Genomic DNA, 18125 nt, shown 5'->3' with positions numbered 1-18125 from the left:
CTATCGTGATGATGATTTTCCGTCGGTATAGTAAATTAAAAAGGACGGAGAAATAGTGCCCTTGGAATAGGTATTTTGGCCTATAGCAACGGTTTTTTACCCTTTGCCTACGAAATTTTGCTGTCATTATAAGTCAACGGTTTTGTAACCTTTAGGAAGGGAATTTTGTTGTCACTAATTCAATTTTCTTTTAGTGTGTATAGGAATATTAACTGCACAAACAATCAACAGAAGAAAACTTAATTGGGTTTTTTAATCTTAGTTGCTGGAAAAATATATTATAAAAAAACTTGACCATGAAAAAACTTGTTCCTTTTTTCCCCGAGTGGCGGCTGGTGGTTTTAATAAAGTTTGGTTGTTCAGAAAAACTGCATTATCAACACAGAATGTTGACATTAATTTAGACATGTGTTTCTATGTGACTAAATCTAAAAGTAACTAATTATACTTAACTATCCAACACAGATTTTTTTACATGGAATGGATAATATATGAGATAAATCATTCGATAAATGTTAGTTATTAACAAGCTATGTTAGTAGCTAAAATTAATGAATACCACAAAAGTATTGAAAGCTACCCAACAATAAGATTTTTTATTCAAGTAAACACCCGGAGCCGAAACTACAGACAGGAAATAAACATACCAAGATTACACCGTAAAGAATTACGATTGTATCTTCACACACATAACAAATAATTAAAAAACTAAATCACCATAAAATAAAAAATCGGGACTAAATTGAGAAAAGATCCTTCAAGGTAGTAAATCAGGCCAAACTCCATAATTGATCTCACCAAAGGGCACTGTCTCGTGCACATTACCAGCCACCATTGAGTCCATCAATAATTGACTTTGCATAATTTCATCATCATTAATAGGTATCCCAACATGGCCATGACCCACAATTCCCATTTCCTCACTCCTAGATGCTGTTGGAGGTGGTGGTGGCACTGTTGCCGCCGAACGTCTACCAATGTCCTTTAGATTATGGTCAATCAACCAAGTAAGATAACTCAAATCAACCGTTGACATATTGTCGTGCACAACTCTACCTTCATTGAGACAATGAGACATGAGTATTGTCATCTCTTGCTCCCTATTTTCTTTTCTTTGTTTCTTCAATTTCTCTTCAGCCTTCAGAATCCTTTGTGTCAAGAAAGTCTCTTGGTTCAGCATTTTCTTGCACTTTTGAAACTCGTGCATCGTCATGAATTTTGAGAGCACAGATTGGACCCCCTCTGATGAAGGCCAAATCTCAGGTTGAGGCTCATAAGAGCCATACACTATGGCACAGGCTTCAATGCCACAGAGGGTGCTAAGTTCAGCAACCTTTTTCAATAGCCCCTTTGTTCTTTTTTTGTATGTTGCTTTCCTTGCAGCATCATTGACAATGAAGGCGAGTTTAACCTTACTTCTAGCCATGGTTGTGACAAGAACAAAGGACAAAGAAAATTGAAAGAAAAAAAACTGATTGTTGTGGTATTTCTTGTTGTGAATAATGTCTCGTTACTTTTTGTTTATATAGACCAATTTGATATGCATGGTTTGATTTTTAGATAATATTTGGTGTATGTGTGACTAATTTCCAGCTAGCATTTGAACGGTAAAATATCACATTATTGACATACCATCCAGGTAGAATGTAAAAAAGCAATTGCATTTATGGCATTCAATTTATAAATTTAAAATATGTAAATAATTTAAATGACACAGCTGGTATGATATTATCTTATATCAAAAATCTTGTTTTTTTTTTTACAATCTTACAGTTTTTGAACTGATGTATCACAACTTTTCTCTCTATAAGATTCATGCACATAGATATATTATGATAGGATTTCATTTTACCGTTTGTTTTTTTTTTTTTTGAAAGGAACCATTAGTTTCAAATATCATATATTTATAGTATAATATGGTATAAATAAGAATTTGTTATGGTATTATATATTCACAACTCTTCTCTCTATAAGATTCATGCACATAGATATATTCTGATAGGATTTCATTTTACCGTTAGTTTTTTTTTTTTGAAAGGAACCATTAGTTTCAAATATCATATATTTATAGTATAATATGGTATAAATAAGAATTTGTTATGGTATTATATATTTATAGTATATTTATTAAAAAAAATTGACGGGAGTATATTAATAAAAAATAGTTTTTTTTAAAGGAACCGTTAGTTTTAAATAACATATATTTATAGTATAATATGGTATAAATAAGAATTTGTTATGGTACTATATATTTATAGTATATTAATAAAAAAAAATTGAAGAGAGTATATTAATAAAAATTAGTTTTTTTTTAAAGGAACCGTTAGTTTTAAATGTCATATATTTATATAGTATAATATGGTATAAATAAGAATTTGTAATGGTATTATATATTTATAGTATATTAATAAAAAAAATTAAGGGGAGTATATTAGTAAAAATTATAAAGTTCTTGACTTTTTTATTGATAATCTTTAGAAACCTTTTTTGAAGAAGAAAAACATTCTTTAGAAACCAATTTTCGGACATAATATAATAAGGATTTAATGAATATACACAATCAATGAAATATTATTTTATTTTCTCAATCAATCATAATTGTTCGATCACATGACCTTAATTATAATTACTTTTATTGATATTTTATAATTTTATTTTATTTTGGTACAAAAGAGGACTAAAGGCCCAACAAGAAATTAATTAACTTATTTAAGAAAAACAAGGTGAATAGTTAAATTATAAGGTCCAACGGGCCGGTCCGGTCCGGTTTTCAAAACTATGGAATTAACATACAGTAAAAACAAAATTGTGGGAGAGAGAAAGGTATATATATACATATACATAGAGAGAGAGAGAGAGAGAGAGAGAGAGAGAGAGAGAGCGAGAGAGAGAGAGAGAGAGAGAGAGAGAGAGGGAGGGGGTGGCTCTAGGAAACTAGGGCAACCGCATCGGAAATCTTTTTCACCGGTGGAGAGACACATTGGGGGGAAGTTTAATAGGTGGAATTTTGATTATTGTTGTGATGATATTAATTTTGCTTGAGTGTTGTTTGATTTCGAGAAAAGAAATAGAATTACGACGATGAATGGAAATGTTATGAGATGTTTAAAAAAAATATATGGAATAGGAGGTGTAAAACATAAGTTTTTAAATAAGTGGGGGAGGGGAGAAGTAAGAGAGTAGTGAATAGCAGAGGAAAAGATTATAGCGAGTGGTTGGCCCGAATATAAATAGAACCTTATAAGTTAGAATGGTTAGTTTTTGTTGAACGTGGAAAAGAAGAGAAGAGTAGAGAAAGAGAAACCCTAATGCAGCAAGGTCGAGCCAAAAACCAGAATTTTCAAAGGGTTGGAGGTAAGGGGGAGAATCTTTTCATTCTAGGGTAATGTAATCTTAATTGTGAGGTTGTGTAGTATATTGACTATGAGTGTTTGTTCTGATGATCATGATGATGAGAGGACGGTGATAATGTTGTTGTCATTAGAATTAGAGATGTAATGTAAGGTTAGAATTGAGAGGAACAATATAGGGCTAATTGAACCATGAAATTTAATGGATAATCATATAGGTTGAGGAGAAATTAGGGTGTGAATGATAGAATAAGTTTAGGGTCATGATTAGGGAAAGGTTTGGTGAGTTTTGAGTCGAAAACAGAGTCGGAGAAGAACCCACGAAGAAAAATCGCAGAAAAACTGCGCATTCCAGTACCTGTCAGGCACGCACGGTCGTTCCCCCAGTGGCACGGTTTGTGTGTGTAGCTTGGCCCTAAACCCCATTTTAGTGAATTTTTTGGAGCACGGTCGTGCACCTTTCACATACTTAGAAAGACCCAATTTTATGCCTTTAAAAGTTTCCCAAGATGTATAATAAGGTTCCAAACCTATAAACTAAAATGTGGGGAGTCTAATTAGATGTCATGAGAGTAGTTTTTTAAATCCATGCTGAAAACATTACATGAAAAGGTTAAGGGTTCTAGATATGAATTAAGGACAGAAGAGAGGAGTGGAGTAAGACAGCGGATGAATGAAAATGAAGATGTTTATGCATAATGATGTTGATAAATGACGTTGTTTATTATATTTTGATGATTATATTAATGATGATGTAAATGATGATGGTTAGCATTATTTTATGACGAGAATGATGATGTTTACTCTTTATATTGATGATGAGAAATGACGATGTATATTCTTCATGATGATGTGAATGATGACGATGTGTTTTGGTGTCTTGATGAAGTGTATATTAGGAAGAGTTGCATATATGATTGTTAATTGTTGATGATGCGATGATACTTTTATTACTTTATCAGTCTGTCACCATGCATGCATATAGAGTCGTGTCTAGGAATTATGAAGATGAAATGACGACGAAAGTACAGTAACATATCTCTGGCAAATTATGACGACGAAAATCCAGTAACATAAATGATAAATTATCATGACGATAGATGTGGTACCACATTCACTACAAAAAAACTCTGGAATTGCGGCGGTTTTGTTACGGCGGGTACAGAAAACTGCCACTATAAACGATAGATTGTGGCGGTTTTTTTGAACGCCACTATAAACCGTCTATTACGGCAGTTTGAGCCGCCGCTATATACATTACCTTATTCAAACAATACACCATGTGCATTTCAGCATTTTGAACCGCCGGTATTTACAATTTCATTTTTCCAATTTGCCGCACTTATATTTTACTTTCCCTCTTTTCCCCTCTAGTTTTTTAGAAAAATCACTCCATCTATTTTTATTATTTTTATTTTTATTTTTTTCTTTGTTTATATTTCTTCCATATCCTTTTTTCTTAGCAAAATCCCAGAATGCAAACCATCGGCTCTACAAAACGCATCAAAACTCAAATCCATGGAAATCTTACCCTCTCCGTGAACTCTAATCACTGCATCGGCTCAAATCTACACAAACTCTTTTGTTCCCTTTCTCAAACCCTGTCTTCGGCGAAACCCATCGAAACCGTCGAACCCATCTCAAACCCATGGAAACCCCCTCGGTGAAACCCATTGAAACCGTCTCAAATCCTTCCCTCTCCATCGAATCTTCTCAAATCATCGATTTGCATCTGTTTCAGAAGGTGAATTCAGGTTCGTATTGCTTTTGTTTTCTTAGCTGAAACCCTCGATTAATTTTTCACTAATAGCTATTTTTACTAAATCTTTGTTCTTGAACGTAAATTCAGGTTCTCGTAGACACCCTCGTCATCACTGCTTAATGATTTGCACTGGTAAATTACTAAACCGTTGTTCTTTTTTATTTTTTGTTGTTGATTTATTTCATCTCTCTCTGGTTTTTTTAGATACTGAGAAAGAATAGAAATTGGTACCGATCTGGGTATTTTTTTTCTTTATTCTAGATTTGCTATCTTTTAACTGAAAGTTGCTATTGTTTTTGCAAAAATAAAAATAAAAATTGTTTTCCATTTCTATGTATTGCTTTTAAACAATGATTTTCAAGTCCTATATTGCGTGAAATCACAAGATTTGGATCATGCTATGGATGTAAAGTAATGCTGAAATGATTGATGGATGATATTGATCTGATCTTCTCTCGCTAACAATGTTGATTCTTTTGTTTTTCTATTTTTTAAATATTTATTGTGTAATCTCTGATTGTGCTTTACATTTATGGTTCAAAATGGATGTCAAGAACAAAGTGATGAACGAAGGTCTTGCATTAGAGTAACTGACTTCAGTCCCAGAAGAAGAGGAATTTGTATTTTTCCTTATGATTTTAGCAAACACAACTATGTAGTAAAACATCCATTTTTAATACATATAATGGTCAAAAGTAGAGGTGCATCCAGACGACAGATCTTTCGTTGTATCCAAATTAATGGCTGAGGAGAGGAGTTGATTAAAGCTCATGCTAAGTAAGAGAAAGAACAATGTGAGGGTGCTGAATCTCTTATTGTGTTAATCATGTCATGTTTTATTTTATTATCAAATTTTAGTACAATGTAATATGTAGTACTTTTTAAGTAATTTTTGTGTGAAACATTAATGAAAATCTCTCATAACTAAAATCGTAAAATATTGAATGCCTAAAGAGATATGGCCATCACAGATGGAGTTGTTTGTTTACTATGGCTCTCTCGGCGAAGTGGAGCTGGTTGACTGACACAGATGCAATTTGGTTTCCCCTTTTATTTTTCAGGCACAGTGGAGCAAATTGAAGCTTAGCAGTGGAGCGCCAATCAGAGAGATGCGGCATAGACTTAATTAGCTATACTTAGCCAAACTTGTATAGCCAAGGTGAGGTGTTCAATATGGCGCTTTTGGCGAAGTGGGGTTGGAGGAAACGAAGTGTAGGTCCTGTCATGTTGGAGGTATAGCCAAACTTTTCTTGTTACTTGGCATATTTGTATGGTTCTGTTTTGTTATTTTGGTGTTGCTTTCTACCTCTTAACTTTGTAATGGTTTGAGTACCCCTTGTACTCTATTTTTCTTAAGCTTGATAAATTTTACTATGTGAATGAAATTCTGGTAAATATGTAGTACAAATAGAGTATTGTTCAAGTGTGGTTCGACCAATAATTATATGTTGTTTATATGTATATGCATGTTAGTGGTGGCTGATGCCTTTGTCACCATTGTTTTGGTTGGCTAGTTTGAATGTTCAAGTGTGGCTGAAGTGCTTGCTTGCTTCATTTACATACCATAAATTTAAACTATGTTATGTCTGAAGTTTTCTTCTGCCTTTGTGTAAAGATTTTGTTTAATCTGAAAACCTAATTTTGTTCATTTATATCCTTTATCATGCCTTGCTGTTCTAGAATTTTAATTCACAAATAAAATTATTGTTTACTACATTTATTCTAGAGTGTTAATTCATCTCCTGTTCAATGTCATGTTTTTATATGAGCTGCTTTCGATATGGAATCAACATTTTCAGCAACGAACTTTGAGACTAACAGAGCACACTGCTATTGTGAAGGCATTGCTGGTCCCCTCACTAGAGCATCCTTCTTGTTTCTGGAGAAGGAAGTGCTGATAGGTGTTTGTTTTTTTTTTTTTATTATTTTATCAAGTTGTTGTTTTATGAATTAGCATTATGTGAACCTTATTTGATCTATATGTAAATGTACATGTATCAGAGAAGTTGAAGGATAGCATTACATTAGGGAAATAAGAAGTCCATACACATATATAGAAGAGTTCCTATATAAACTCTATTATACAGTTGAAGAGACAAGTTTACTTTCTCAACATTCGTGAGGTTGTTGGACAATTTTACACATTGTAACATTACAATTTATGTATAAAAATAATTTATATTCGTATTAATAAGTGCTATTTAGGTGATTTGTTCATATTTATATTTTTTTTTGTTTAAAGAATGACAATTACGGCGGCTAAAACTGCCACTATGCACATATATTTTCTTTTAAAAAAGTGATCATTATGGCGTTTAAAACTACCACTATGTACATTTTTTTTTGTTGAACTAGTGTCTATTCTGGCGGTCAAAACCGCTGCTTTAATCGAACAATTAGCCGCCGTAATAGACATCGCGTATTACGGCAGTTTGCATGGCGGTCCTTCTTAAACTGCCGGTTTAAACTTTGTGGCAGGAAAAATTTCGGCAGTTTTGAAACCGCCAGTTTTGTTTATAGCGCCGGCTAAAACTGCCGCAACAAGCAATTTTTAGCCGCCGGAATCCACGCGATTTTTTGTAGTGATTCATATAGGTTATAGGATGGAGTCCATATGCATATAATTGTATGATGTTTTTGTACTTGGTGTTTATGTGTGAAATGGTGTGAGACGATGAAATGTTTTAATTGTTGAGAATGAAATATTTGTTGAAGTTAGTATGACGATTGAATATTGTTACTACTATTTTAATATTCTGCATGATTTTCCTAATGGTATGTTATGGCTGGATTTCTCACCCCTTTCTTCTTGTTGTTGTGTCATTATGGTGATTGTACTCATTGGGTACAGACACTCAGGTTGAGGAATATTAGTTGCGGGACGAACGAAAAATGTGGTGTTGGAAGTGCATTTCGCTTTTTTTGTCTTTCTTTTTAGTAGTGAAATAAGCATGTAGACGCTACGAGCTCTGATTCATGTTGCACCAAGGTTGGGGTTGACATTTTTGTCTTTAAGTTTGATTCCTTGAACTATTGTTATTTCTATTTATGATGAATTATTTTGTTAATGAAATTAGTGAGTTGTTTTCCACTACTGAAATTATTTATGTGAAAGGAAAATTTATGTTATTATACGATATAACGTCGAGTTTTGTAACATCCTCCTTGTTAAATATATCCTTATTATTTAACAATTATCATCGGGAAATAGGATGTTACAAAGTTGGTATCAGAGTTGTTCGATCCATCCGGCCTAGGATTTTCAGATACCTCTAAGAAAGTAAGAACCTGCACGTAAACCTCCGTGCATAAGTTTATCTCTCTATAGGACTAGAAAACCTAAACACTTAAACACGTAGTAATGGTTGCAACTGATAGCTGGAGGGGAATGAACCCATATCTTTGAGAGAGTAAGACCCCACGTGTACCTACCCGTGTGATCAGCAGGTGCAACTCGACAGCCGATTGGTAGTAAAACCCCACGAAATCATCGCTTAGATAGATAACGATTAATAGCATGAACAAGACTTGACTGTTGCATAATTCCAACAATTGAATAGAGGGGATCCAAAGAATCCTAACCACCGCTAACCTTCTGCAATCAAAACAAGTAAACTTTACTCTGTTTCAAACAGATTAAATTACAAAACTCTAAACCCTTATCTTTTTTTTATTTTTATTGTTCCCAAATAAGTAACGTGAATTGTTTGGTTGAAACAACAATTCATGTGGATACGACACTCTACTTATCACTTTATTACTTGGTAAATGATTTGGTACACTTGCCTAAATCCGACCATCAGGGCTCTAAGATGAACCTATGTTTAATAGTTTGATTCTATTAATGCAAGTCATTTATACAGTTATGTTTTAAGATCTATTTAATCTTTGTATGCATCAGGCGTAATGTATTTGTTACCTTTGGAGGTGTGACATACCTAGGAAGTGTGAATGAGCTTAGAGTGGGTGCATATTGGTGTTCGGATTACATCAAAATCATTGCATATCAATTTTATTCTTCTACCATAGTGGGATAGAGTTAGGCATATCCATTTAATGCATTAGCGACAAGTTAATGTATGTGGTGAACTTTTAGATTCATAGGTCAGAGTGGTTCCTTTAGATGAAAATTTAAGAATATTTGTTGTACCTTTGTTTCAATTACCAATGTGAATGTAAGTCCCCCGCCTTGAATAAATTCGAAGAGCATAGGGAAACCTAGACGATTCATGACCCTTTACCATATAGCATGCACATCCTTTAGGATGATTAAGGAACAACATCACATCTGGAGGGACGTTAGATCCCCCGAACTAATCAATTAAATTGAACTTTTTTCCATAACTGGTAACTGTTTTCATTATTCACAGCAAGGAAACATAAGAGATTTGAAGAGTCCTAATTGTCGTTGAATTCTGCAATCAAAAACCTTTAATTTTTGCAATCAACTCAACTTTTTTGCGCAGTCAAATCAAACTTGCAAACTCCCCTCATTTATTTGCTATTTATTTACTGTTTTAATAATTCTATGTGGAGACGATTTTAATTACTACTTTATTACTTGAAAAAAGTTTAGTGCACTTGGCAAATTTAGTCATCAAGTTTCTTGCGTCGTTGCTAGGTATTATTATATTTTTTGAGAGGTAATTCACATTACATATTAATTTCAGTATCTACTAATTTTTATTTTTTTTATTTTTTTTACTTTTTATTGTTATTTATATTTTTGTTTATTTTTATTATTGTTTTTAGGTTAGAATTATTTTAATTCCTATTTTCTAGTTCATTTTCATTCCTTTTTTTAACAGGTTAGTTTTTACTTTTTAGAAGCCACATAAGGTGTGTTCACATGACGGCTTGAGTGGGTAAATTTTGTAACTAGTCTCACTGACTTTATGAGATACATACGTATATCCTAGAAGTGTGGTTTGAGTGTATAACACTCTAAACTCCGAAAGAAATAATCATGCAATAATTCAAAGATTTAGATGCTACGCCTACATTTTTCCAGAACATGCAAAATCTGGTTTTCATAAAAATTCGCAATGGAAGACAATCATCATATAAAATATCTCATCACGTGTAACAATCCTCAATCCATGAGTAATAAAATCTCAACATAAAATCACAGGCTTCAATTACATAATCATAATCTCATCAAGTAAAATCCAACAACAGATAATTGAAAATAAATATAAATGCCCGACACCCTAATCAGAGCCTAAATAGACTTCGAGCAAAAGGAAACGAGGTAGCTCCAAGCTATCCTCAAGCAACTCACTAGCAAAACCTAACTCAATCATGCACGCCGTCTACCCATTCCAACAAATAGGCAGGCGGTCAACCAAACGACCACTGGGGGTTAGATAATATTCCACAAATAATATATAATCAATAAAAGCATTCAAGGATTTCAAGTATAGCATACCTACATACTCAACATTCCTAGAATACTAACTCCACATGAATATTGTAACGCCCCGAAATTTCTAATTATTATTTTGTGTGTGTCTCTCAATATCTTAATATTTTTGTGATTAATGTTCTTTCGGTTGTGTTTGTTTTGTATGCTAACTTCTACGCATTTATGCCAATAATTTAATATTAATTTATTAGCTTTAATATATATTTATAAATATGTATAGATATCCAAATAGTATTAGGTTTAAGAGTGATAACTACGAGAAGCCCACAAGTTTTTGACGTTGGGATAAGAATCACTGCGAGAAGAGTAAGATGTTGGAAGCATCAAATTCAAGGTAGCAAAACTCGGACAGTCGATGAAAGGCGTGGTAAGAATATGATGAATGTGTCCTCCCTTGAGTAAGTTAAGAAAGATTAGGGTCACTTTCGATATGGTAATCGAGTTGGGTAATTGGTAAAGTCAAGTACATACAAGAGTTGTCAGTCAGTTAAGAGGAGGTTATGTATCAAGACAAGGGAGATACACATAAGGTTAGGAGAATTCTTCTCAGAGTAACGATCAAGTCATCAAGTGTGATAACCAGTATCTGAATAAAGAGGAGCATGGAAGGACATATCTTGAAGTTGTGAATTTTACTATGAAGGAAGACATGATTCTCGAATTATGCACAAGGTGAGTCATACACTATTATGCCATACTTGTTAAGTGATAACGATACTTGATATAATATTTCCGAACCATGATTTTTATGACTTCTAAAGTTAAGATATGTATTGAGGAACTTGGAAGTGAAGTTTATTTCAAAACATGATTTTTACATCTCTGAAACTGATGAAACACGCCATAAGCGAGTAAACACACCTAAGGCGTGCAAACTCCAGATCCAACTCGCCATTGGCGAGCGTGGGGCGAGTTGCACAATTTTCTAAAATGTGTGGTCGTCCTATGGTTCTGTAGTATCGTCATGGGCTCAATTTCGAAATATTCCTTTGATATTTTGTACTACTTCATTCCAAGGACTCATATGCTAATATTCCAAGTTTTCTAAAAAGGAAAACATCGGACAAGTATCGTTGTTAATTAACAAAGCATGACGTTCTAGAGTGTGAACATGTATAAGATAGGTTTTGAAGAGTGCATCGAACCTTGCAAGACGATTCTTGGAGAAGTTAAAATTGACAAAGTCAACAACCGTATTCATTAAAAGAATCGTACGAGATGTTAGGAAGTTTTGTTAAGATTTTCAGGTGTAAGAAATATAAGTCAAAAATCTTAAGGATATATGAATCAAAGTACTTGCAAATAACATTCAGACTTATTAGCATGTTAAGTTTGTTTCCTCCATGCCAAATTTATATCAGTTGTCGTAAATTCGCATTGAATGGAAAATTAAAACAAGATTTGGAAGCTTTCCTAAACATCTAAGAAAGATAAGATTCCCACAGAGTCGTCGTTTAGACTACACAGATGAGAGGCGAAGGCCTTGGTATTTAATAAGGAAGTTCGTGTGTTCTTGTAAGTTATGCTTAAGTTAAGGAAGTTCGGAGACTCTTTGCGGTTAAGAGAATTGAGTACAAGTTATGTAAATCTCTTAGAAATACTCCGAAGTGTTGATTCATCAGATTACCAGTTGGATATGTACGGCTATAGTGAAATGCTTGAGTATGCACATGAACAACAAGATACTTTAAACACAATTAAGCACTGAAGGTCAAACCTGGATTCCAGTGGGACCCCAGTTGTAAGGCAAATCCTGAGTGTTCCAGTTAATGATAAGATATTTATATGAATGGTTAATGTTAAGCAAATAAGATACGGATCCGAGATAACCAGTCCACATGCAGCAAGGATAAGGTTCAATCACGATGTTTTGAAAGAATGCCAAATTTTGAGGAGGATATCAAGATTAAGAGGACTATATTCGGTTATATGCGGATTAAAGCAGGATGAATTACATGTTTTGATGAGGAAAGTATACTTCAAACTCTTTTGAGTGTGTATAATCAGATCTTGTATGGCCGAAACCCATGATGGCAGGTTTTAGTCACAGTGATTGATAAGTAATCTCTAAATTTCGAGGACGAAATTTCTCTTAAGGGGGGTAGAGTGTAATATCCCGCTCGTCGGTATTGGGATATTACCAGTCAATCGTGCCAGAGAACAAATGTTCATGGAAAGCGAGTATGACGGAGAATGTTTATCAAACGATATTAGTCAAGCATGGGTTTAAGTATCAGTGTCAGGCTAAATACGATTAAGGCGAAGGCCAAAATGGTAAAAAGCTGAAAGGGCTATTTAAGGCCACAAGGGCCAATTTTCCTTCATTTTCAAAACTCTTTCTCTCTCTAGGTTTAGAACTACAATTCTCTCCTCCTTCTCTCTACACCATCGCCCCAACCTCCCTCCATAACCCATCAATCCTTCCATTGTTTGTGTAATTGGTGAATCAAGCATGAATCAAGGTGTTTTAGCAAGCAAGAAACAACTTTGAGTTTGAATTGATGCTTTGAGGTTACCTTGGTATCAAGATCAAGAGCTAGGGTTTGGTGTAGAGTGGAACTTGAAGATGGAAGCTTGTTATTGCAACATTATGATTAAGGTGAGTTCTTAGATTAGTTTACCTCCCTTGGGTTGTGTAATTCTAGTAAGAAAACATGATTCTAGGCCAAGTTTAGCATGATGAGATTTTAGTACCCCAAATGCCAATATTGTTGTTTATATGTTAAAATTGCCATGAAATATGTTTTATGATGTTTATAAAAGTTGCTGGATGTATATGATGCATTGCAGGATTGAATTGGATGTGGTTTAGGTCAAAAATGAAAAATATGCACTACTGACCTGATGAAACTCGCCATAAGCGAAATATTTGGCTTATAGCGAGTTTCCCCAAATGAAACTCGCCAAAAGTTAGCTTATAGCGAGTTGGTTCTGCCCTTGCCAACTTCACATTGGTTTGTTGGCTTATTATGGGGTCGTAGTGCAATCCGAGGCTTTTCTTACGATGATTTCCAACTCTATAACTCCTAAACAACATCCAAGCAATGCACATAACATCAAACGATTCTTGAAATGGAAATCATGGTCAAATTAACATATGCATCAAGAATGGGACAAGTGAGTTTAAGCCAAATTACTCGGGTAGTGATGAACTAAGAAAGGGAATGAATGTAGAGCCTCGACATGGTTTGTCGAGAACTAGAATGCTAAGCATGAACCCTATTTAGGTTAAGACGCGAATTGATTAGTGTATTCTCTTCGCACATGAATAAGAATGTCTATGTAGGTAGTTTACCGCTAATCGGGTAGATAACAGACCCGTGGTAAACGAGCAAGCATGTATAGGTTAAACCCTTCATGTATGTATGACCAAGACTGTGATGTATTATGTAGTTTACCGTTAATCGGATCGTTTACGTATCCGTGGTAAATGAGTAAGTAAGATGTAGGTGTCGTGTCTTTCCGTTATCCACGCCAAGGGGGATACGAGAGGTTCTCCAAGGGGAACGGGATACGCTCCGCAAGGTAGGCCTGCACGTCACTGAGGGAGTCTGATGTACCTTAGATAGGTTTTCATCGGTCATGTATGGGATTGTACTCGGGGTTACTCCACCCGAGGCTCTCCTTAAAATGAACTTAGATGATATGTTTGTTCAACGCTAACATCTATGTATGAATGAATATGACTATGTATGATTATGATATGATGTTAGACACATACAAGTTTATGAAATAGAGCAAGTTATGAATGTTAACCCGAAGACGATCTTAGGTTTCCCTAATCGTCCGGTATAGGAATCGTGTCATGAATAAGTATGCAAAGTCTTGATGCGTTTACCGTATCTTGAGTTAGCGGTCTTAGATTCCCTTTAACCGCCATGACACGTATGAAGTAAGCAAGACCTATGACAAGTTATGAAGAACCTATGACGGATCTAGTATGCACGACCGTCTAGGCAAGCATGACCACACACGTATAATCAACCGTCAGGTTGTATTGTAGACACGTGGTGATCGTAGGTTTCCCCCGAGGTTACCTATAGCCTAGGATTAGGTAGAACTCACTGAGACATTATTTCTCATCCCAATCCTTATTTGTTTCAGATAAACAGGTTGGCATTGCGCTCATAGCCGGATGGATATTTCAACAAGTGGCCGTTCGTACCCGCTGCAGGATGTCATGGATTTCAAGGATGTATTTTCTACATTTTGGACTAGTAGTAGTGTATTGTTGATTGTACGAACGCACACTGTTGTAGAAATTATTCATTCAAAGTATTTATGTTGTAAATTTTAATGTATCCAGTATCAAGTTAATGCACATTCTAAACTTTCTAGATACGTTTAGTGTGGGCGTTACAGAATAATAAGTGTCTTGACTAATGTTTCCACTGAGAGACATGAGATAAATCTTACTTGTGTTATAGTCTGTTTGGCGATTTGATTATATCTTTTTATGACAAACAAGTATTCTTTGGATTAACCTTCTAGAAGTGAAGATTCTTTCATGGATGAATTACATGTTTTGGTGAACTTGGCGTGTGGCTGGTTTTAAATATGTAAATACGTTAAACCTAATTTTGAAATATACACATATTGGAGACCGAAGAAGCACAAACACCGTGAAACAGTATCCATGTGTGAATGACATTTTACAAGATGAAAGATAGGTATATTATATTTTACTATTTGAGTTATTGTTTCAATTTTATGGAAATGCCTATTAAGTTGAGTTTGTAACTTGTATAATTTTATTTTATATAGGTTCAAAATGAAGATGGAACATAGGAAGATTAGAAGACGATTTTATCTTTGACGAAGATGATATGATCCAATTTACATGTAACAATTGAGATTGTTTCATATGTATTTAAATACTATATAGTGCTATGAGGTTGATATTTTTTAACTATTCTGTAGTTTGACATGCTTGTAAGAATTGGTATTAGTATATCAATACAATTAAAGTTTTTTTTTATTAGGTCTCAAAATTATAGTGTGTGTATAAAAACATTAGCAAACTTTTATTATTAAAAAGACATATTTGTTTGATTAAAAAATATATTTAAACAATAAAAGTGTTGATAAAACCTTTACTAACAATAAAAATGGTGGTAAAGAATTAAGAGGTGTCATTAAAACATATAGCAACGGAGACTCAGCATCCGGCATAGCAATTTAATTTGAGCCTATAAATTCTATTCCAACGGAAAGCAGCCATGGGAATAGCACTAGTGTTTTGTCCAACAATCTGAAAAACCATCTATCGTGATGATGATTTTCCGTCGGTATAGTAAATTAAAAAGGACGGAGAAATAGTGCCCTTGGAATAGGTATTTTGGCCTATAGCAACGGTTTTTTACCCTTTGCCTACGAAATTTTGCTGTCATTATAAGTCAACGGTTTTGTAACCTTTAGGAAGGGAATTTTGTTGTCACTAATTCAATTTTCTTTTAGTGTGTATAGGAATATTAACTGCACAAACAATCAACAGAAGAAAACTTAATTGGGTTTTTTAATCTTAGTTGCTGGAAAAATATATTATAAAAAAACTTGACCATGAAAAAACTTGTTCCTTTTTTCCCCGAGTGGCGGCTGGTGGTTTTAATAAAGTTTGGCTGTTCAGAAAAACTGCATTATCAACACAGAATGTTGACATTAATTTAGACATGTGTTTCTATGTGACTAAATCTAAAAGTAACTAATTATACTTAACTATCCAACACAGATTTTTTTACATGGAATGGATAATATATGAGATAAATCATTCGATAAATGTTAGTTATTAACAAGCTATGTTAGTAGCTAAAATTAATGAATACCACAAAAGTATTGAAAGCTACCCAACAATAAGATTTTTTATTCAAGTAAACACCCGGAGCCGAAACTACAGACAGGAAATAAACATACCAAGATTACACCGTTAAGAATTACGATTGTATCTTCACACACATAACAAATAATTAAAAAACTAAATCACCATAAAATAAAAAATCGGGACTAAATTGAGAAAAGATCCTTCAAGGTAGTAAATCAGGCCAAACTCCATAATTGATCTCACCAAAGGGCACTGTCTCGTGCACATTACCAGCCACCATTGAGTCCATCAATAATTGACTTTGCATAATTTCATCATCATTAATAGGTATCCCAACATGGCCATGACCCACAATTCCCATTTCCTCACTCCTAGATGCTGTTGGAGGTGGTGGTGGCACTGTTGCCGCCAAACGTCTACAAATGTCCTTCAGATTATGGTCAATCAACCAAGTAAGATAACTCAAATCAACCGTTGACATATTGTCGTGCACAACTCTACCTTCATTGAGACAATGAGACATGAGTATTGTCATCTCTTGCTCCCTATTTTCTTTTCTTTGTTTCTTCAATTTCTCTTCAGCCTTCAGAATCCTTTGTGTCAAGAAAGTCTCTTGGTTCAGCATTTTCTTGCACTTTTGAAACTCGTGCATCGTCATGAATTTTGAGAGCACAGATTGGACCCCCTCTGGTGAAGGCCAAATCTCAGGTTGAGGCTCATAAGAGCCATACACTATGGCACAGGCTTCAATGCCACAGAGGGTGCTAAGTTCAGCAACCTTTTTCAATAGACCCTTTGTTCTTTTTTTGTATGTTGCTTTCCTTGCAGCATCATTGACAATGAAGGCGAGTTTAACCTTACTTCTAGCCATGGTTGTGACAAGAACAAAGGACAAAGAAAATTGAAAGAAAAAAAACTGATTGTTGTGGTATTTCTTGTTGTGAATAATGTCTCGTTACTTTTTGTTTATATAGACCAATTTGATATGCATGGTTTGATTTTTAGATAATATTTGGTGTATGTGTGACTAATTTCCAGCTAGCATTTGAACGGTAAAATATCACATTATTGACATACCATCCAGGTAGAATGTAAAAAAGCAATTGCATTTATGGCATTCAATTTATAAATTTAAAATATGTAAATAATTTAAATGACACAGCTGGTATGATATTATCTTATATCAAAAATCTTGTTTTTTTTTTTTACAATCTTACAGTTTTTGAACTGATGTATCACAACTCTTCTCTCTATAAGATTCATGCACATAGATATATTCTGATAGGATTTCATTTTACCGTTTGTTTTTTTTTTTTTTTTGAAAGGAACCATTAGTTTCAAATATCATATATTTATAGTATAATATGGTATAAATAAGAATTTGTTATGGTATTATATATTCACAACTCTTCTCTCTATAAGATTCATGCACATAGATATATTCTGATAGGATTTCATTTTACCGTTAGTTTTTTTTTTTTTTTGAAAGGAACCATTAGTTTCAAATATCATATATTTATAGTATAATATGGTATAAATAAGAATTTGTTATGGTATTATATATTTATAGTATATTTATTAAAAAAAATTGACGGGAGTATATTAATAAAAAATAGTTTTTTTTAAAGGAACCGTTAGTTTTAAATAACATATATTTATAGTATAATATGGTATAAATAAGAATTTGTTATGGTACTATATATTTATAGTATATTAATAAAAAAAAATTGAAGAGAGTATATTAATAAAAATTAGTTTTTTTTAAAGGAA

At 33.7% G+C, this 18125-nt stretch overlaps 2 pseudogenes; both read right to left on the bottom strand.

The window, feature by feature from the left end:
- Positions 1-569: 569 nt before the first annotated feature.
- LOC146927566 (agamous-like MADS-box protein AGL80 pseudogene) lies at positions 570-1500 on the bottom strand (annotated as a pseudogene).
- Positions 1501-16508: 15008 nt separating this feature from the next.
- Positions 16509-17300, bottom strand: LOC146927565 (agamous-like MADS-box protein AGL80 pseudogene; annotated as a pseudogene).
- Between the last annotated feature and the right edge of the window lie 825 nt (positions 17301-18125).

The sequence above is a fragment of the Medicago sativa genome, chromosome 4 (genome assembly GCF_051527215.1).
Source record: "Medicago sativa cultivar Bolivia chromosome 4, Bolivia_mono, whole genome shotgun sequence".
In the NCBI taxonomy this organism is placed as follows: Eukaryota; Viridiplantae; Streptophyta; class Magnoliopsida; order Fabales; family Fabaceae; genus Medicago; species Medicago sativa.
This window is presented reverse-complemented; position numbering and strand designations above follow the sequence as displayed.